Below are 22,052 nucleotides of genomic sequence, written 5' to 3'. Positions count from 1 at the left end.
GCAGGGCCCAAGAAGGAGGCAGGGGAGGGTGACGGGAACAGTTTGTGGTATGTGTTTGTCCCCATGTCTACTCCAAGAAGGAGTTGAGGCATGCCCTCTGCCCTGGTCTGGGATTGGGAGTTTAATCTGGTCAATTGAAGATGGTGGCTTGAGAGAAAAAAGCCATCTGGTACCTACACAGAGCTGGTCCCCTGGTGGCCGCAGGTGGGTTTTGCCGTAGAGGGAATTAGGGGTGGAAGTGTCAAAAATCAAATGTATAGAGGAAAAAAGTAAACAGTTTCCTCCTTCCCCCTAAAAAAATGAATTCTTGAAATGCACACATATTCTTCTCTCAAACGTAGAAAAGTCTCACTCTGGATGTGCTTACAAGAAGATCGTCGTCAAAAAACTTTGTTTCTATGATAACATTTCCAGTTAGCACGCTGGCTGGCATCATCTGGGACTCGGGCGCTGCCTCTATCAGGGACTGCCAGGTGTTTGTGGAGTTAGGGATCACAGAGCCAAACTCGAAGAACCATTCTTCTAGGCATTGCCCTTTGAAGTAAACTTTTTGTTCCAGGCGGAATTTTTCCATTTGCTCTGCTGAAGAGAAGTTCAGTTCTCGAGACACTGCCTTGCACTTGAGGATTTTCTTGGGAACACGGGCTTCATGCTCCACTTCAGGGACTGACAGGTCTTCTGTTCCTTGCCAGAGTATCTTCCCTGTCTCGGCATCCTGAAGGTTCATCCAATTTAGTTTGAAGCCCCTCAGGATCTCCCTGGCCCGCTCGCCCTTGGTTGACATGACGTGGCGGCCGCCGCCTGAGGCTCTCCCACGCCGGCCCGGCGGAGCCTCGTAGACTGTGCCCGGGAGCTGAGGACTGAGCTGCAGCCCGGCCTGCAGACCTCAGGCGAGCAGCGGCAGCGCCCAGACCCGGACCGGCCTCTTTCCCCTCAGCTCCGACTCCTGATCCCTTCTCCTTCCTAGCTTTCTATTATTTTACACTTACAGTAAGAACATACTAGATGTTCGTTACAATAATGTTCTTTAAAAGGAAAAATTGGAAATTAGTTCAACATTCATCACAATGGAACTGATGAAATCAAGTATAGTGGGTATCCACACACGTATAAATTCTATGTAGCCAGTTAAGTGATGATATGGTTTTATATTTATTGATAAAGACGTCATGACATACTGTTTTTTTTTAAAGTAGCCATCAAATAATTTCCATTTGACTAAGGAATAAAGTATTTTATATAAGGAAGGATACTCCTAAAAATCTCAAGTTATTTCTAGATGGTGGGATTAAGAGTAATTCTTACTTCCTTCTCTAATTTTCTATGATGTTTGGGTATTTATACGTATAGGACATTTTCATAATAAGCAAGAAAGTTATTTCATTTTGGAGGAAATATAGTTAAATATAAGCAGCAAATATTAATTCCTTTCCTATGAGCAAGTCTTGGTAGAGAAGAGGGCCAGGGGAAGGACAAAACAGCAGTGAACTAAAGGAAAACAATGCCTGAGAGCTTCCCTGGTGGCGCAGTGGTTGAGAGTCCGCCTGCCAATGCAGGGGACGCAGGTTCATGCCCTGGTCCGGGAGGATCCCACGTGCCGCGGAGCAGCTGGGCCCGTGAGCCATGGCCGCTGAGCCTGCGCATCCGGATCCTGTGCTCCGCAACGGGAGAGGCCACAGCAGTGGGAGGCCCGCGTACCGCAAAAAAAATAAAAAACAATGCCTGAATATTTTCATCAACAACTCAGATAATGAAATAAATATGTGCCATGAAGGTAAAAAAACAGCCCTTGTTACACAAATTGGGCACAGCTGATCTGTTTTTCTCCATCATCTCAGTCATCACGTGTTGGAGGCGGATTTGCCTGACCCATGCTCCCTCCCTTACCAGTCCATCCCACGCACAACGGGAAGATTTCTCAAGCCATCAGACTGGCCCAATCCAAGGCTAACCGTCTTATGACAAGATTAATCCCATAACTTTGTGTTCTTTACTACCCGTGCTTTAATTATTTGAGTTTCCTATGGTTGCCTAATCAATCTTGGTATTTATCAATTATCGCTCAACTTTGAAAAAATGCAAAATTATTAGAAAGTAGATTAAATCAAAGAGGGATTCATACATACTGAGTCAGCAAAGGAGGAAGAATAAGCTTCCTAAATACATAATGGTAACTAACAGTTTTGACCCAAGTAGAAAACAGGTAGGAAAACAAAATCTTGTGGGAGATTATAAATTAAATACAGGTCAACACTGAAGTTGTCATTCAAAAAGTGTGGGGTGTGGCTGCCACACCCAGCAGGAAGATCTCACCAAGAGCTAAGCTTCTAATGCACTTTACTTGAGGGATCCTTCTCTTGCCAACTTGAATTTATTACTTCCATATTATTTGCTTGTCACCAATTGCATCATGTCTTCTGTGCTAAAATTAAATTCCTTGATTCAATTTGGGGTCAATGGCTGTATAGCTTAACTATCCAGAAGCTAGAGGGGGCACCTGAGAGGAGCTACGCTCACAAGGAAGACAATTTCTAAGGTTGAGACCACAAGCAGCTCAGGAAATCAACTGGTCTTTGCCTGCTGCAAGTTCTGGAGGTATGTAGGGACCATGGTGGGAAACTGTAAGTGGAATCACTTTAAGTCAAAGACAGCCTATATAGAATTAAGGATAGTATTTTTTATGAATGTATTTATTATTTCTTTTATTTATCATATTCTGCTTCTCAAAAGAATTTTTAAGTCCTAATCAGATTAGACTTTTTTTTCTTTTTGCTGCACCACGCAGCATATGGGATCTTAGTTCCCACACCAGGGATCAAACCCATGCCCCCTGCAGTGGAAGCACTAAGTCTTAACAACTGGACCCTGAAAGAATTCTTTCAGTCACCCTGAAAGAATTTTTTTTTTTTACGTCTTGATTGGAGTATAATTGCTTTACAATGGTGTGTTAGTTTCTGCTGTATCAAAAAGTGAATCAGTTATACATATACATATGTTCCCATATCTTTTCCCTCTTGTGTCTCCCTCCCTCCCACCCTCCCTATCCCACCCCTCCAGGCGGTCACAAAGCACCAAGCTGATCTCCCTGTGCTATGCGGCTGCTTCCCACTAGCTATCTACCTTATGTCTGGTAGTGTATATATGTCCATGCCTCTCTCTCGCTTTGTCACAGCTTACCCTTCCCCCTCCCCATATCCTCAAGTCTGTTCTCTAGTAGGTCTGTGTCTTTATTCCTGTCTTACCCTTAGGTTCTTCATGACATTTTTTTTCTTAAATTCCATATATATGTGTTAGGATATGGTATCTGTCTTTCTCTTTCTGACTTACTTCACTCTGTATGACAGACTCTAGGTCTATCCACCTCATTACAAATAGCTCAACTTCGTTTCTTTTTATGGCTGAGTAATATTCCATTGTATATATGTGTCACATCTTCTTTATCCATTCATCCGATGATGGACACTTAGGTTGTATCCATCTCTGGGCTATTGTAAATAGAGCTGCAATGAACATTTTGGTACATGACTCTTTTTGAATTATGGTTTTCTCAGGGTATATGCCCAGTAGTGGGATTGCTGGGTCGTATGGTAGTTCTATTTGTAGTTTTTTAAGGAACCTCCATACTGTTCTCCATAGTGGCTGAACCAATTCACATTCCCACCAGCAGTGCAAGAGTGTTACCTTTGCTCCACAGCCTCTCCAGCATTTATTGTTTCTAGATTTTTGGATGATGGCCATTCTGACTGGTGTGAGATGATATCTCATTGTAGTTTTGATTTGCATTTCTCTAATGATTAATGATGTTGAGCATTCTTTCATGTGTTTGTTGGCAGTCTGTATATCTTCTTTGGAGAAATGTCTATTTAGGTCTTCTGCCCATTTGTGGATTGGGTTGTTTGTTTTTTTGATATTGAGCTGCATGAGCTGCTTGTAAATTTTGGAGATTAATCCTTTGTCAGTTGTTTCACTTGCAAATATTTTCTCCCATTCTGAGGCTTGTCTTTCCATCTTGATTATGGTTTCCTTTGCTGTGCAAAAGCTTTGAAGTTTCATTAGGTCCCATTTGTTTATTTTTGTTTTTATTTCCATTTCTCTAGGAGGTGGGTCAAAAAGGATCTTGCTGTGATTTATGTCATAGAGTGTTCTGCCTATGTTTTCCTCTAAGAGTTTGATAGTTTCTGGCCTTACATTTAGGTCTTTAATCCATTTTGAGCTTATTTTTGTGTATGGTGTTAGGGAGTGATCTAATCTCATACTTTTACATGTAGCTGTCCAGTTTTCCCAGCACCACTTATTGAAGAGGCTGTCCTTTCTCCACTGTACATTCCTGCCTCCTTTATCAAAGATAAGGTGACCATATATGCGTGGGTTTATCTCTGGGCTTTCTATCCTGTTCCATTGATCTATCTTTCTGGTTTTGTGCCGGTACCATACTGTCTTGATTGCTGTAGCTTTGTAGTATAGTCTGAAGTCAGGGAGCCTGATTCCTCCGGCTCCATTTTTTGTTCTCAAGATTGCTTTGGCTATTCGGGGTCTTTTTTGTTTCCATACAAATTGAGAATTTTTTTGTTCTAGTTCTGTGAAAAATGCCAGTGGGAGTTTGATAGGGATTGCATTGAATCTGTAGATTGCTTTGGGTAGTAGAGTCATTTTCACAATGTTGATTCTTCCAATCCAAGAACATGGTATATCTCTCCACCTGGTTCTTTGAGAAGATAAACAAGATTGATAAACCATTAGCCAGCCTCATCAAGAAAAAAAGGGAGCAGACTCAAATCAATAGAATTAGAAATGAAAAAGGAGAAGTAACAACTGACACTGCAGAAATACAAAAGATCATGAGAGATTACTACAAGCAACTATATGCCAATAAAATGGACAACCTGGAAGAAATGGACAAATTCTTAGAAATGCACAACTTGCCAAGACTGAATCAGGAAGAAATAGAAAATATGAACAGACCAATCACAAGCACTGAAATTGAAACTGTGATTAAAAATCTTCCAACAAACAGAAGCCCAGGACCAGATGGCTTCACAGGTGAATTCTATCAAACATTTAGAGAAGAGCTAACCACCGATCCTTCTCAAACTCTTCCAAAATATAGCAGAGGGAGGAACACTCCCAAACTCATTCTATGAGGCCACCATCACCTTGATACTGAAAGAAGTTTTGAGGACGTTCTTGCATTTTATTTACCAAAGCAGCTTGAGGTATTAATCTTCTCTTCCCAAGCAGACTGTATAATTCCTGATACCTAAAAGCACGTCTTTAGTTTCTTTTCAATTGCCCAAGGTGCCTAAACAGTGATAGATGAACATACATAAAAATAATACTGAAGACTGTAACAATCATCTTAAGTACATAATTACTACTGGTTACTTTAATTCGTAAAGCCATGTTCAGATTCTAGCTCTTCTCCTCGATCCCACAGAAGACGTGGTGACCATATGTCCCACCTTACCTAAGTCAATCGTGGTTTACACTTGTCCTGGCAGAATCATTAATAGTGTTACTTTGCACTCTCAAAAATGCACAAATTATGTAATAACACTATTGATCACGCATCTGTAAGGGGCTTCCCAGTAAATTCCAACATACAAAAAGTAATCTGTCTTTAGCAGTAAGTGAAAGCTTTGTGACAAAAGATGACCACAGAGTACAATGTTTACGTTGGATTACCTAAATATTACATTACTAATTGCTATTTCCTAAGACAGTTTATCTCTATATAAATTTGTCAACTCTGCCCTCTACTGTCTTACAATAGAATTATGATATCATGCAGATAGCACTATTTTGGCTTCATTGAAGCTGATTGTGTTGGTCCTGTTGATTACTTTAGACGGCTGGTCCTCAACTTTGCCTGTCATTACATTAGCTTTTAAAGACCTGCACTGCCTAAACCCCACCCCCAACCAATTAAATCAGAACCTTCGGTGATGAGACCCAAGTGTCAATTTTTTTAAGACTCCCCAGTTGCTACCAACATACAGTATAGGTTGATAAACATTACTTAGAATGTCAGATTAAATAGTCTATTGTGGCTCATTTAGTTTTTTGATTCCATAACCCAGATGATGCTATACTCCTAATCATGTCTGGAGAAGCCTTGGAGATTGGAAGAAAAAGATGAGCGTATCAGGACAAATCTATACCACGATTTGAAAAATGGCTTAAAAAAACATTCTAAGGGATTATGTCTTCCTTGGGTCTAAAAATATTTTTTTTTACTGATAACGATGACATATATGCTATGAAATCCTAGGAAGTTAGTCTGTTCAGCCATCAGTTTTGTTGCCACAGCTCAGCCCTAATTTTCTGCTGATGGAATTATCTGATGAAGAAGCTCCAAGATAGCCAAGAAAGTTGGATCAGAAGATAGGGGCAAATGAGGTAGAGCCCATGGTACTGAATCACTGCTTCCTTATTCCTGAACGTTCAGAGTTGTTAATGGAGTTTATCATATGGAAATGCACTGATGTGAAAGCCCAGGAAATCTGCTGGAGCAGAAGTTGCACTAATGAGAACATAACTAAATTAAGTCACTGGGGGGGAAGTGAATCCCTAAGTAAGTAAGAGAGAAAGGAGAAAGATACAGAAAAAAAGTCATTAATAATCAGCAGGAGAGAGAGAGCTTTTGCAAAAAATTAAAGAAGCAGGTTTTGAATAATAAGCTCAACGTTTACTTTCCACTTCCTTTTTCTAAAGTTCATCAGAAAAAGCTAATGATCTCGTGTTGAGATTGGCCCTGTTAGAAGAGGTTTCATTCCCCTTAAACTCTTAACCAAAACCGTGGGATGAGCCAGAAGTGTTGGCATGAGAAAAAAGGGAACATTTGGGAACTTTGATAGTGTGTGCCAGAGTAAAAATTCCTTGTGAAAACAGCAGAAGCCTCCTAATACTAAAAGGAGAGGAGAGGAAAATGCATGGGACAGATGGTGAGGTCCTTGTACACCATGTCTGGGACTGCATTATTCAGTACTTCAATCCAGCCAAAGCAAGACACTTAGCATAAGTGAGGACAGTAGAGGTTTGGAAGAAGCCTTAGGAATTATTCTAAATGATACTATCTATGTTGGTTCTATTGTCTGTAGAACAACTACTGATACTTAAAAAAATTCTTTTGTAAGAAGTGAATAGGGACAAAGTAAAAACATTTCCATAGATATATTAATTCATAAAAATGGTTCTTACTCTTTTCTCTGTAATAGACACCTGTGAGTATCTGATGGAAGCTATGGACCCTCTCCCCAGAGAAAAATGAACATTTTTATACATAATTTTACATACAGTTCCATCCTAGTTTAAGAACCCTAGACATACAGATGGCCAACAGGTACATGAAAAGATGCTCAACATCACCAATTATCAGAAAAATGCAAATCAAAACCACAGTGAGATATCACTCACATCTGTTAAAACGGTTATTAGCAAAAAGACAAGAAATAACAAGTGTTGGTGAGGATGTAGAGAAAAGAGAACACTTGTGCACTGTTGGTGGGAATGTAAATTGGTGTAGCCATATGAAAAACAGTATGAAGATTCTTCAAAAAGTTAAAAATAGAACTACCATATGATCCAGCAATTTTGCTTTTTAGTACCACTGGATATTTATCCAAAGAAAATGAAAACACTAACTCAAAAAGATATTTGCACTCCCATGCACAATAGCCAAGATATGGAAACAATATAACAGTGTCCATCAATGGATGAATGGATAAAGAAATGTGGAGGGCTTCCCTGGTGGTGTAGTGGTTGAGAGTCCGCTTGCTGATGCAGGGGACACGGGTTTGTGTCCCAGTCCGGGAAGATCCCAGATGCTGCGGAGCGGCTAGGCCCGTGAGCCATGGCCACTGAGCCTGCACATCCGGAGCCTGTGCTCCGCAAAGGGAGAGACCACAACAGTGAGAGGCCCGCGTATCACAAGAAAAAAAAAAAAAAGAAATGTAGACTATTTTTCAGCCATAAAAAGAATGAAATCCATTTGTGACGATATGGATGGACCTTGACGACATTATGCTAAGTGAAATAAGTGAGACAAAGAAGATAACTACTGTATGATCTTATATGTGGAATCTTAAAACAAAGAAACAGAAAAAACAAGATCATAGATACAGAGAACAAATTGGCTGCCAGAGGTGGAGGTAGGGGGTGGGACAAGTGGGTGAACGTGATCAAAAGGTACAAATTTTCAGTTATAAAGTAAATAAGTCCTGGGAATATAATGTACAGCGTGGTGACTATAGTTAATAAGACTGTTTTGCATATTTGAAAGTTGCTAAGAGAGTAGATCTTTTTTAATTTTTATTTTACTTTTGGCTGCATTGGGTCTTCATTGTTGTGTGTGGGCTTTCTCTAGTTGTGGCAAGTGGGGGCTACTCTTCATTGTGGTGTGTAGGCTTCTCATTGCGGTGGCTTCTCTTGTTGGAGAGCATTGGCTCTAGTTGCGCAGGCTTCAGTAGTTGTGGCACATGGCCTCAGTAGTTGTGGCGCACAGGCTTAGTTGCTCCTCGGCATGTGGGATCGCCCCGCACCAGGGCTCAAACCCATGTCCCCTGCATTGGCAGGCGGATTCTTAACCACTGTGCCACCAGGGAAGCCCCGAGAGTAGATCATAAAAGTTCTCATCACAAGAAAAACATTTGGGGGAGACCTTCAAGATGGAGGAGGAGTAGGACGTGGAGATCACCTTCCTCCCCACAAATACATCAGAAATACATCTACATGTGGAACAACTCCTACAGAACACCTACTGAACACTGGCAGAAGACCTCAGACTTCCCAAAAGGCAAGAAACTCCCCAAGTATCTGGCCATATGGCTGACAGGGTCTTGATGCTCCGGCCAGGTGTTAGGCCTGTGCCTCTGAGGTGGGAGAGCCAAGTTCAGGACATTGGTCCACCAGAGACCTCCTGGCTCTCCGTAATATCAAACAGTGAAAGTTCTCCCAGAGATTTCCATCTCAACGCTAAGACCCAGCTCCACTCAATGACCAGCAAGCTACAGTGCTGGACACCCTAAGCCAAACAACTAGCAAGACAGGAACATAACCCCACCCATTAGCAGAGAGGCTGCCTAAAATCATATTAAGGTCACAGACACCCCAAAACACACCAACGGACATGATTCTGCCCACCAGAAAGACAAGATCCAGCCTCATCCACCAGAACACAGGCACCAGTCCCCTCCACCAGGAAGCCTACACAACACACTAAACCAACCTTACCCACTGAGGGCAGACACCAAAAACAAAAGGAACTACGAACCTGCAGACTGCGAAAAGGAGACCCAAACACAGTAAGTTAAGCAAAATGAGAAGACAAAGAAACATACAGCAGATGAAGGAGCAAGGTAAAAACCCACCAGACCAAACAAATGAAGAGGAAATAGGCAGTCTACCTGAAAAAGAATTCAGAGTAATGATAGTAAAGATGATTCAAAATCTTGGAAACAGATGGAGAAAATACAACAAACGTTTAACAAGGACCTAGAAGAACTAAAGAGCAAACAAACAATGATGAGCAACACAATAAATGTAATTTAAAATTCTCTAGAAGGAATCAATAGCAGAATAACTGAGGCAGAAGAACGGATAAGTGACTTGGAAGATAAAATAGTGGAAATAACTACCACAGAGCAGAATAATAAAAGAATGAAAAGAATTGAGGACAGCCTCAGAGACCTCTGGGACAACATTAAACGCACCAACATTCGAATTATAGGGGTCCCAGAAGAAGAGAAAAGGAAAGGGTCTGAGAAAATATTTGAAGAGATTATAGTTGAAAACTTCCCTAATATGAGAAAGGAAATAGATAATCAAGTCCAGGAAGTGCAGAGAGTCCCATACAGGATAAATTCAAGGAGAAACATGCCAAGACACACATTAATCAAACTATCAAAAATTAAATACAAAGAAAACATATTAAAAGAAGCAAGGGAAAAGCAACAAATAACATGGGAATCCCCATAACATTAACAGCTGATCCATCAGCAGAAACTCTGCAAGCCAGAAGGGAGGGAGAGGACATACTTACAGTGATGAAACAGAAAAACCTACAACCAAGAATACTCTACCCAGCAAGGATCTCATTCAGATTCAATGGAGAAATCAAAAGCTTTACAGACAAGCAAAAGCTAAGAGGATTCAGCACCCCTAAACCAGCCTTACAACAAATGCTAAGGGAACTTCTCTAGGCAGGAAACACAAGAGAAGGAAAAGACCTACAAAAACAAACCCAAAACAATTAAGAAAATGGTAATAGGAACATACATATCGATAACTATCTTAAACGTAAATGTATTAAATGCTCCAACCAAAAGACATAGACTGGCTGAGTGGATACAAGAACAAGACCCGTATGTATGCTATCTATAAGAGAACCCACTTCAGACCTAGGAGCACATACAGACTGAAAGTGAGGGGATGAAAAAAGATATTTCATGCAAATGGAAATCAAAAGAAAGCTGGAGTAGCAATTCTCATATCAGACAAAATAGACTTTAAAATAAAGACTATTACAAGAGACAAAGAAGGACACTATATAATGATCAAGGAATCAATCCAAGAAGAAGATATAACAATTATAAATATATATGCACAGAACATAGGAGCACCTCAATACATAAGGCAAATGCTAACAGCTATAAAAGGGGAAATCGACAGTAACACAATCATAGTAGGGGACTTTAACACCCCACTTTCACAAATGGACAGATCACCCAAAAATAAATAAATAAGGAAACACAAGCTTTAAATGATACATTAAACAAGATGGACTTAATTGATATTTATAGGACATTCCATCCAAAAACAACAGAATACACTTTCTTCTCAAGTGCTCATGGAACATTCTCCAGGATAGATCATATCTTGGGTCACAAATCAAGCCTTGGTAAATTTAAGAAAATTGAAATCATATCAAGTGTCTTTTCCAACCACAACGCTATGAGACTAGATATCAATTACAGGAAAAAATCTGTAAAAAATACAAACACATGGAGGCTAAACAATACACTACTAAATAACCAAGAGATCACTGAAGAAGTCAAAGAGGAAATCAAAAAATACCTAGAAACAAATGACAATGAAAACATGACGACCCAAAACCTATAGGATGCAGCAAAAGCAGTTCTAAGAGGGAAGTTTATAGCAATATAATCCTACCTCGAGAAACAAGAAATATCTCAAGTAAACCACCTAACCTTACATCTAAAGCAATTAGAGAAAGAAAAACAAAAAAAAAAACCCCAAAGTTAGCAGAAGGTAAGAAATCATAAAGATCAGATCAGAAATAAATGAAAAAGAAATGAAGGAAACAATAGCAAAAATCAATAAAACTAAATCTGGTTCTTTGAGAAGATAAGCAAAATTGATAAACCATTAGCCAGACTCATCAAGAAAAAAAGGGAGAAGACTCAAATCAATAGAATAAGAAATGTAAAAGGGGAAGTAACAATTGACACGGCAGAAATACAAAGGATCATGAGAGATTCCTACAAGCAACTATATGCCAATAAAATGGACAACCTGGAAGAAATGGACAAATTCTTAGAAAAGCACAACCTTCCAAGATTGAACCAGGAAGAAATAGAAAATATAAACAGACCAATCACAAGCACTGAAATTGAAACTGTGATTAAAAATCTTACAACAGGGGCCTTCCCTGGTGGCACAATGGTTGAGAGTCCGCCTGCCGATGCAGGAGACACGGGTTCGTGCCCCAGCCTGGGAAGATCCCACATGCTGCAGAGCAGCTGGGCCTGTGAGCCATGGCCGCTAAGCCTGCACGTCCGGAGCCTGTGCTCTGCAACGGGAGAGGCCACAGCAGTGAGAGGCCCGCGTACCACAAAAAGACTCAAATCAATAGAATCAGAAATGAAAAAGGAGAAGTAACAACTGACACTGCAGAAATACAAAAAATCATGAGGGATTACTACAAGCAACTCTATGCCAATAAAATGGACAATCTGGAAGAAATGGACAAATTCTTAGAAATGCACAAACTGCCAAGACTGAATCAGGAAGAAATAGAAAATATGAACAGACCAATCACAAACACTGAAATTGAAACTGTGATTAAAAATCTTCCAACAAACAAAAGCCCAGGACCAGATGGCTTCACAGGCGAATTCTATCAAACATTTAGAGAAGAGCTAACACCTATTCTTCTCAAACTCTTCCAAAATATAGCAGAGGGAGGAACACTCCCAAACTCATTCTACGAGGCCACCATCACCTTGATACCAAAAAAAAAAAAAGATGTCACAAAGAAAGAAAACTACAGACCAATATCACTGATGAACATAGATGCAAAAATCCTCAACAAAATACTAGCAAACAGAATCCAGCAGCACATTAAAAGGATCATACACCACGATCAAGTGAGGCTTATCCCAGGAATGCAAGGATTCTTCAATATACGCAAATCAAACATTGTAATACACCATATTAACAAACTGAAGGAGAAAAACCGTATGATTGTCTCAATAGATGCAGAAAAAGCTTTTGACAAAATTCAACACCCATTTATGATAAAAACCCTCCAGAAGGTAAGCATAGAGGGAACTTACCTCAACATAATAAAGGCCATATATGACAAACCCACAGCAAACATCCTTCTCAATGGTGAAAAACTGAAAGCATTTCCTCTAAGATCAGGAACAAGACAAGGTTGCCCACTCTCACCACTCTTATTCAACATAGTTTTGGAAGTTTTAGCCACAGCAATCAGAGAAGAAAAGGAAATAAAAGGAATCCAAATCGGAAAAGAAGAAGTAAAGCTGTCACTGTTTGCAGATGACATGATACTATACATAGAGAATCCTAAAGATGCTACCAGAAAACTACTAGAGCTAATCAATGAATTTGGTAAAGTAGCAGGATACAAAATTAATGCACAGAAATCTCTTGCATTCCTATATACTAATGATGAAAAATCTGAAAGAGAAATTAAGGAAACATTCCCATCTACCATTGTAACAAAAGAATAAAATACCTAGGAATAAACCTACCTAAGGAGACAAAAGACCTGTATGCAGAAAACTGTAAGACACTGATGAAAGTAATTAAAGATGATACAAACTGATGGAGAAATATACCATGTTCTTGGATTGGAAGAATCAACATTGTGAAAATGACTCTACTACTCAAAGCAATCTACAGATTCAATGCAATCCCTATCAAACTATCACTGGCATTTTTCACAGAACTAAAACAAAATATTTCACAATTTGTATGGAAACACAAGAGACCCCAAATAGCCAAAGCAATCTTGAGAAAGAAAAAATGGAGCTGGAGGAATCAGGCTCCCTGACTTCAGACTATACTACAAAGCTACAGTAATCAAGACAGTATGGTACTGGCACAAAACCAGAAAGATAGATCAATGGAACAGAATAGAAAGCCCAGAGATAAACCCACACACCTATGGTCACCTTATTTTTGATAAAAGAGGCAAGAATATACAATGGAGAAAAGACAGCCTCTTCAATAAGTGGTGCTGGGAAAACTGGACAGCTACATTTAAAAGAATGAAATTAGAACACTCCCTAACACCATACACAAAAATAAACTCAAAACCATTGAAAGACCTAAGTAAGGCCAGACACTATCAAACTCTTAGAGGAAAACATAGGCAGAACACTATGACATAAATCACAACAAGATCCTTTTTGACTCACCTCCTAGAGAAATGGAAATAAAAGCAAAAATAAACAAATGGGACCTAATGAAACTTCAAAGCTTTTGCACAGCAAAGGGAACCATAATCAAGACAGAAAGACAACCCTCAGAATGGGAGAAAATATTTGCAAATGAAGCAACTGACCAAGGATTAATCTCCAAAATTTACAAGCAGCTCATGCAGCTCAGTATCAAAAAAACAAACAACCCAATCCAAAAATGGGCAGAAGACCTAAATAGACATTTCTCCAAAGAAGATATACAGATTGGCAACAAACACATGAAAGAATGCTCAACATCATTAATCATTAAAGAAATGCAAATCAAAACTACACTGAGATATCACCTCACACTAGTCAGAATGGCCATGTCAAAAAATCTACAAACAATAAATGCTGGAGAGGGTGTGGAGAAAAGGTAACATTCTTGCACTGTTGGTGGGAATGTAAATTGATACAGCCACTATGGAGAACAGTATGGAGGTTCCTTAAAAAACTACAAATAGAACTACCATACGACCCAGCAATCCCACTACTGGGCATATACCCTGAGAAAACCATAATTCAAAAAGAGTCATGTACCACAATGTTCATTGCAGCTCTATTTATAACAGCCAGGACCTGGAAGCAACCTAAGTGTCCATCATCGGATGAATGGATAAAGAAGATGTGGCACATATGTACAATGGAATATTACTCAGCCATAAAAAGAAACAAAATTGAGTCATTTGTAGTGAGGTGGATGGACCTAGAGTCTGTCATACAGAGTGAAGTAAGTCAGAAAGAGAAAAACAAATACCATATGCTAACACACATATATGGAATCTAAAAAAAAAAAAAAAAAGGTTCTGAAGAACCTAAGGGCAGGACAGGAGTAAAGACGCAGACGTAGAGAATGGACCTGAGGACATGGGGAGGAGGAAGGGTAAGCTGGGACAAAGTGAGTGAGTGGCAAGGACATATATACACTACCAAATGTAAAATAGATAGCTAGTGGGAAGAAGCCGCATAGTACAGGGAGATAAGCTCGGTGCATTGTGAACACCTAGAGGGGTGGGATAGGGAGGATGGGAGGGAGATGCAAGAGGAAGGAGATATGGGGATATGTGTATATGTATAGCTGATTCACTTTGTTATAAAGCAGAAACTAACACACCATTGTAAAGCAATTATACTCCAGTAAAGATGTTAAATAAATTAATAAATAAATAAATAATTTGGTAACTATTTATGGTGACAGATTTTAACTAGACTTATTGTGGTGATCATTTCACAATATATACAAATATTGTTATACAAATATATATACATATATATGATATTTGTATTTATGTTTATGTGATATGCAAATATCGAAACATTGTTATACACCTGAAACTGATAGAATGTTATATGTCAATTATACCTCAATTTTAAACAAGAACATGATTTATAAAACAACCCTCTGCAAATGGATTTATCATTAAAATTATTATTTTAAAACATTTATCAAGAGCTATGTACATAAATCCTTAAGTTGAACATGACATACACACTAGGTTAAACAATAGAAAGTTCTTGTGTTTATAATTAATAATTATAATCTTTATAATTTATTTATAATTCAACATATAATGTCATGATAGCCATGTAAAGGACATGCAGTTGCTACATGAAAAATAAAAACATTTGCATCTTCATGGTGTCAGGTAAGGACATGCTGAGAGGTGGTGGGCAAAGGCAGAGTTATTTAAGGGTCCATGACCTCTTTTCAGTACAGTCAGGGAATTTTTTTTTTTAATGTATTGAATGCCCCAAGTGCAAGGCATAGTACTAGACCCTGGAGAGGATCAAAGATGAGGACATATGACTTTTGTCCTCAGACTGCATTCACTCTCGTAGGGTGGAGATAGGAAAAGCACACAAATGACTCTAAGGTAATGCAGACTCTGGTAAATGCCCTATACAAATTACAAACACAATATTTTGGGGAAGGGTTCAGATAGCAAGATCACATTGAACAGGACATGGAAAATGGCCCCACACCTTCTTGTACCTTCCTCTCTGTGGGAAGCCCCTGTTGTTTTCACAGAGAAATTTACTTGGCTACTCCAGATAGAAAGACAAAGTGAGTCCCTCTTTTTCATGGCTGTAAATCAATTCGAATATAAGGAAATTGTGAATATTAAGACAGAAAAGGTAAGCCAATGCCATACTGTGGCTGGCTTTAAAAGCCAGGGTGAGGAGCCTATACCTAATTCAGTTGACAATGGGAATTTGTTGAAAGCTTTTAAGCAAGGCACAGATAGGATCAGAACTGTGCTTTAGGAAATTAATCTGGCAGCGGTGCTTAGGAAAGTTGGAGTGGAGAGACAGAGACAGGTTATTATAGCAGTCAAGGTGAGAAGTATTGTGGACCTGAACTAGGATGGTGGCCAAGGAAGTAGAAAGCAGGACGGATGTCAGGCTGTGAAATTTGTAGTCCACTAAAGGTTTTTAACTGGGGGTTGATTGGGGGATTTAGAGAACCTCCCAAAAAACAAAACAAAACAAAACAAAATCTCCTTGGTGTTTTAGAGCTATCCTCTCCTAACTTAAATGTCTGCCCCAGCTACAGATACATATAGTTTCTGCCTGAACAGAAAGGGGCCCCGTCTATGTGGAAGAGATTAGGTCCATTTTCATCACCTGTTGATGACTAACTGTTGAATTCTTACCAGTTCTCTTCCTATCTATATTTTCTTCCTCCCTTGCTCTAGTAAGCTTCTTGCTTGGAATTCATAAATTCCTTATCGTATTCTTTTAAAAACTCCTTCCTTAATCGGGGCTTATCCTTGAATTATCGTCATATTTATTTCCTCCCTTGACTGACAAATTTCTCACAAGATCAGCCTTCATTTATTATGTCCCTTGAATCATCATCTCTCATGCCTTAATCCTTGTAACAGGGAGCCCATTTCCACAATTACAATCAAATCATAAACTCCAAAGAACCATGTCATCCTCCCCACCAAAAACTATGAATTTTCTGTCTTAGTCCTCCTTGACCTCCTCCTTGACCAACATTTGGTTCTGTAAATCAACCTCTCAAGCTTGGAACTTTCTTTTCCTTTGGTCCTCTTGACTACACACTGTTCTGTTTCCTTCCACCTCTGGGATCTCTATTCTGCAATCTTGACAAGTTGTATTCCTTCCTACTCTACAAAGTATAATTGCAACCCAAGTGATAATTTGGGCTGTCTGCTATCTCTGATCTTGAAGGAGAAAACTTTTTCATTCAATTATTCAACACTCCACAGGGTTCCTCAATCCATATCTCTAGCCATCACTATCTATCTCAGCTCCAATTTAATACTTCCTGTTGGACATTTCCAGATGGATATCTCAAACTCATCATGTCTGGAGGAGAGCTCCTCTATCCCCCCAAAAAGCTAACCTCTCTCAACTCTGCCACATTCATCAATGATCCTATCATTTTCTCAGTACTCGGGTTCTAAATCTTGAGTCACTCTTGATTGTTCCCTCTCCTTGCATCATTACCCAGTTACCAACACACTATCAATCCTGTCTTTGCAAACTCTCTCAAATCCGTCTCCTCATATTCCTTTCTACTGCCACCACTATATACTCTTATCACGTCTCTCTTGGGTGTTTCCAACACTTCTGAAACAAGTTCTTCCCCTTCTTTCTTCTCCTTTCAGTACACTGAACACGTTACTTGGGAATATTAATCTTCCAAAACCATTTTGTTGTAGGTATTATTTCCTGCTCAAAACTCTTCAGTTAAATTCCAACCCACCACAGGATAAAACAAATTTCTTGATCTAGCATTTAATATTCTCCACACTCTGTGTTTTGTTTGCTTCTATTCTTACCTCACACGAATCCTCTACACAAATTCCCTTCTCCAACTACAGCAGTCTTTCAATTGCTCCCCAAATAAGACATATCCTTAGAGCCAACACTTGCACAACCTAGAGGGCACCATTCACAGAAACATAATGTGAATGGTATCCCTGGAATCTGCGCCATGGCTGTCTTTATTCCCACATCCCTGGTGGTACCTTTGTTCTTGATATTCTCCTGTAGAACGCTCTCTTCTTGCCTCTGCCCTAACTCTTCCTTCAAGGCCCAGCTCAGGTTCTGCCAGTTCCATGAACTCCCTACCAAGTTCCTTAGCCATAGATAATGACTCCCTCCCCTTAGTTCTTAGACCACTGGTCTATACACAGTTTAATTTACCATCTAAACTGTGATGTTTGAGAGTTACAGGGGACACAATTACTCTGGAACAACAGGGATAAACTGGGACAAACTGAGGCATATGATCAGCTACTTATATATTACTCATCCGGCACTCAGTATGTGTTGTCTGGAAGGTTTTGTTTCTTTGTTCGTTAAAGTGAATGTATGTATTTAAGTGTACATGCTTTATCTCCTCAAGACAGTAAATCCTCTGAGTAAAAATCATGTATTCTCCCTCTGTGTTCACCTGGTGCCTGGCCAGTGTCTCACATATAATATACTCTAAAAATTGTTTGTTCATCATGATGATGTCTTCACTGTTATTTAGCAGTGAAACTTGGGCTAGGAGTGAACTGACAAAAGCTATAAATTCATCCAATTATGATTCTGGCAGGAAGACAAAATTATCTGTGACCCTAGAAAGAGATATTTACATCAAAAAATTTCCTCAAGATTTTGGTGAGGGTTAGGTCGTGGCCTCTGTCATACAATTCTGCCTTGTTGCCTGTTACTTAGGAATGTCCTTGCCCTCTATCTTGACAGTATCCTCTTTCCATTGCTCTGACATGACGCCACACAGAAGAAAGCTGACAGCTCCAACCAGAGGCTTTATATAACTCACATCAAGGTAAAACCACATCTAAGAAGATGCTGCTGTGACTAACTAACCTGAAACCAAATATTTGGAAGTTTTGATTTGCTTGACTTGCTTTGCTTAATTAACATCTGCCTCCCATTTAGCATCATCCCTGCTAAACTACCAATAACCAAAGAAGGAAAAGGAAGAAGGCCTAAGAACAGAAAAAGGCAGCAGGCAGTCATGATAGCTTAGGCTCCAAAAATAAACTAAAACACAAACTGAAAAATGAAAGACATGTGGGAAAGCAATAATTAGGACAGAATCATCTCTCAGGAGTAAATATGTAACGGAGAGTCATGTTACTGAAGAGCATCAAGTCCAAATCACATGGGGGAGGTCTTCCCTGGTGGCGCAGTGGTTGAGAGTCCGCCTGCCGATGCAGGGGACGCGGGTTCGTGCCCCGGTCCGGGAGGACCCCACATGCCGTGGAGCGGCTGGGCCCGTGAGCCATGGCCGCTGGGCCTGCGCGTCCGGAGCCTGTGCTCCGCAACGGGAGAGGCAACAGTGAGAGGCCCGCGTACCGCAAAAAAAAAAAAAATCACATGGGGGTATGGGGGCATATTGAAAAGTTCCTGGAAGGAAAACCATTTCATTCAAACTACTGATGGTTTGGGGCTTACTAAAATGCCTCCTGCCAAGTAGGTGACCAGCGTCAGGCAGCATTTATCTGTTTTTACACGGAATAATGCAAGGAAGTTTGCCCTGGATTACTTTTCTAAAATTTGGTTCTCAAGAGAGATTTCACCTATACACCTTTGTCCTAGTATTTCCCCTTCTATCAGGTAGCAATCTCTCAGCCCCTCCTGACATCAGCGGTCTTAATAAACATAGTAATCTATCTAGGGAGTCTCTAAATGTTCTCCAGAGTTTGAGGAAGAGCTCTTTGGAAAAGATGACTCCCAAATATTCCCAGAGATGCCGTTCTTCCTTCTACTTAGGATATTTTTATACCTAGACCTCTCTGGGAGTATTGAATATATTACCTCTTAGAGTTCCCAAACCTTTCATTTCATTATCTCAAATAGAGTCACCATCTGTTTTGGAAAATTTAAGCCAGAAATAGGCAGCTAATGGCAGATGTGCTACTGAAATGTATTTCCCATCCCCTTCGTCCAATCATTTGGCTTCCTTTTCCCTTTCTCTCTCATTCCCCTCTTTCTGCTCGAGATTTTATTTATTCTATTCTCCCACCCCATCTTTCCTCAGATATATTTAGGGCCTTTGATACCAGGCAGGGCCCAATACTGTTGATTTAAGCATTGATCTTCTTAGATGCAGAGTTCTATATTAGATAACTTCTTGAGAGTCCTTCTACCTCTGGGGTTCTCTGGGGCTTCAGTTAATTACGATACCTTGATTACTACCCACTTGCTCTTATATCTTTATTAGGTTCTCTGGACTCATTTTCATTGATATAGCTAACATATATTGAATACTTAGTACATATATCAGACCCCGTGCTAAGTAGATTATCTCCTTTAATTCACTCAGCAACTAGATGAGGTAGATGTATTCCCAATTTGCAAATGAGGAAAAAGGCACAGAGAAGTTAAGTACCTTGCTCAATGTGACACAGCTAATAAGCGCCAGAGCTAGGATGTGAATCCACATCTGTATGTCTTCACACAACCACTTTGGTGGAAAATGTGATGCTGATATATATTAGGAAAAATGGTAAGCAATTTAAAAATTCAATACAGGGACTTCCCTGGCGGGCCAGTGGTTAAGACTCCACACTTCCACTGCAGGGGACGAGGGTTTGATCCGTGGTCAGGGAACTAAGATCCCGCATGCCGCAGAACACGGCCAAGAAATAAGAAAAAAAAAATTTTATTACATGTTAACTTCCACCAGGGCTGTGTTATGCATAATTATAAAGTCAGCTGCCCCTGACTTAAGGGTTAAAACTTTATCCTTCACTTGAATGCTACCTACTTTATACACCAGCCTTCCAAACTTGCTTTCCCATTCCTCTGTATCTTTGCACACGTTGTTCCCCTGTCTAGAGAACACCCTGCCCAACAGCCACTAATGTCCACCAATGCTTAAGTCTGATGAAATATCAACTCTTCTGGAAAATCTTTGCTGACACTGTGTCCCTTCTCTCTCCAACCTCTCCCATGTTGAAATGATTGCCCTTTCTCTGGGCCCCAATAGCATCCCTAAGAGCAATTATTACACTGTGTTGTTATAATTGGGATTTCTTTCCCCCCAGATTGTAAGCTGCTTGAAGGCAGGTAGGGAACGGGCACGCCAAACATTACATGAATTGAATCAAATTGAATCCCTGAGCTTTAATGTTATAATATTACTTCTTCCAGGTGTATTTACATTTTGAGCACCATGTAAAATTTTGTGATGGAAGATTCTTTGATGTAAGCATCTCAAGTATTAACTGAATTGGTGAGAAAGGACAAAGAAACCACACTGGTAGGAGAGTCACCTACTCCCTCCAACCCAAATCAACAAACCATTATGGATCAAATTACCTGTAAAAGAAAAAGAAGTGTATAGAATCAATTGAAGTCAGAAAAGACATTGTTAAACCTCTAGGAATGAGGTGACAAACTGAACTCTAAATTTACAGATCATTTCCTAGAGAGCAATGAGGTGTTAAATTGAAAGATATTAGGGCAGTTTGTTCTCTTTGTTGAGGCATCTGTTCCTTAGGCAGAATCTTCCTTTTGGTGGGCACAGCATGTATATATGACTTAGCAATAAATTCTTGGTGAGTAATTGAAGAAGAGGATATTGGATTTAATTTTTTTTTGAACCAAAACTCCTTCTCCTAAAAAAATATTTGTTTTTAAAATCTTTGAAAGCAAATGACCTGGAGTGAACACAGTGAAGTCTAAATGAGACAGGTGAAATGGTGGCTGCTTTGGGCCATGAAATTGGGAGTAAGGTGGTAGGATGGGTGAAACTGTGTGTTCAGCTTTTGCAACCAATCAAAAAACATTACTGAGTACCCACTATCTGTCAGGCATAATGCTAGGAGCTGGGAAACAGGCATCATTCTCAAGAAGCTCAGAGTCAAGTGGTGACTGTGCTTTCTATAATAGAAGAATGAATTAAGTGTGATTATAGGAAAGTAATAGCCAGTCTTGGAAGAGGTGATGTTTGAACCATGTCTGAGAGACTAAATATAACTTCAACAGGCAGAGAAAGGGCCATTCTGGGCAGAGGGGGCAGCACACAAAAAAGCTCGAAAGGAGACTTGGAAGAATTTGGTACAGTAGGGCCATGAGAAGTTTGGGGAGGGAATTCCTTGGTGGTCCAGTGGTTAGGACTCTGAGCTTCCAATGGTGGGGGCCCGGGTTAGATCCCTGGTCAGGATCCCACAAGTGCGGAAAAAAAAAAAAAAAAAAAGTTGGAGGAGGCTACAAATAGGAAATGTGTGACGACAAAGAATGGACAGCAAAAGGAGATGTGGGAAGTAGCAGGACACAAAGTGAGAGAAGAGGACTGGGACCAAATTGTAAAAGGTTTTGAATGTTGTAGTAAGG

At 39.8% G+C, this 22,052-nt stretch overlaps 1 pseudogene; it reads right to left on the bottom strand.

The window, feature by feature from the left end:
• Positions 1 to 331: 331 nt before the first annotated feature.
• LOC103075404 (retinal rod rhodopsin-sensitive cGMP 3',5'-cyclic phosphodiesterase subunit delta pseudogene) lies at positions 332 to 784 on the bottom strand (annotated as a pseudogene).
• Between the last annotated feature and the right edge of the window lie 21,268 nt (positions 785 to 22,052).

Source organism: Lipotes vexillifer, unplaced genomic scaffold, assembly GCF_000442215.2.
Source record: "Lipotes vexillifer unplaced genomic scaffold, Lipotes_vexillifer_v1.1 scaffold629, whole genome shotgun sequence".
In the NCBI taxonomy this organism is placed as follows: Eukaryota; Metazoa; Chordata; class Mammalia; order Artiodactyla; family Lipotidae; genus Lipotes; species Lipotes vexillifer.
The sequence above is the reverse complement of the archived record's forward strand: the minus strand, read 5'-3'. Positions and strand labels throughout refer to the sequence as shown.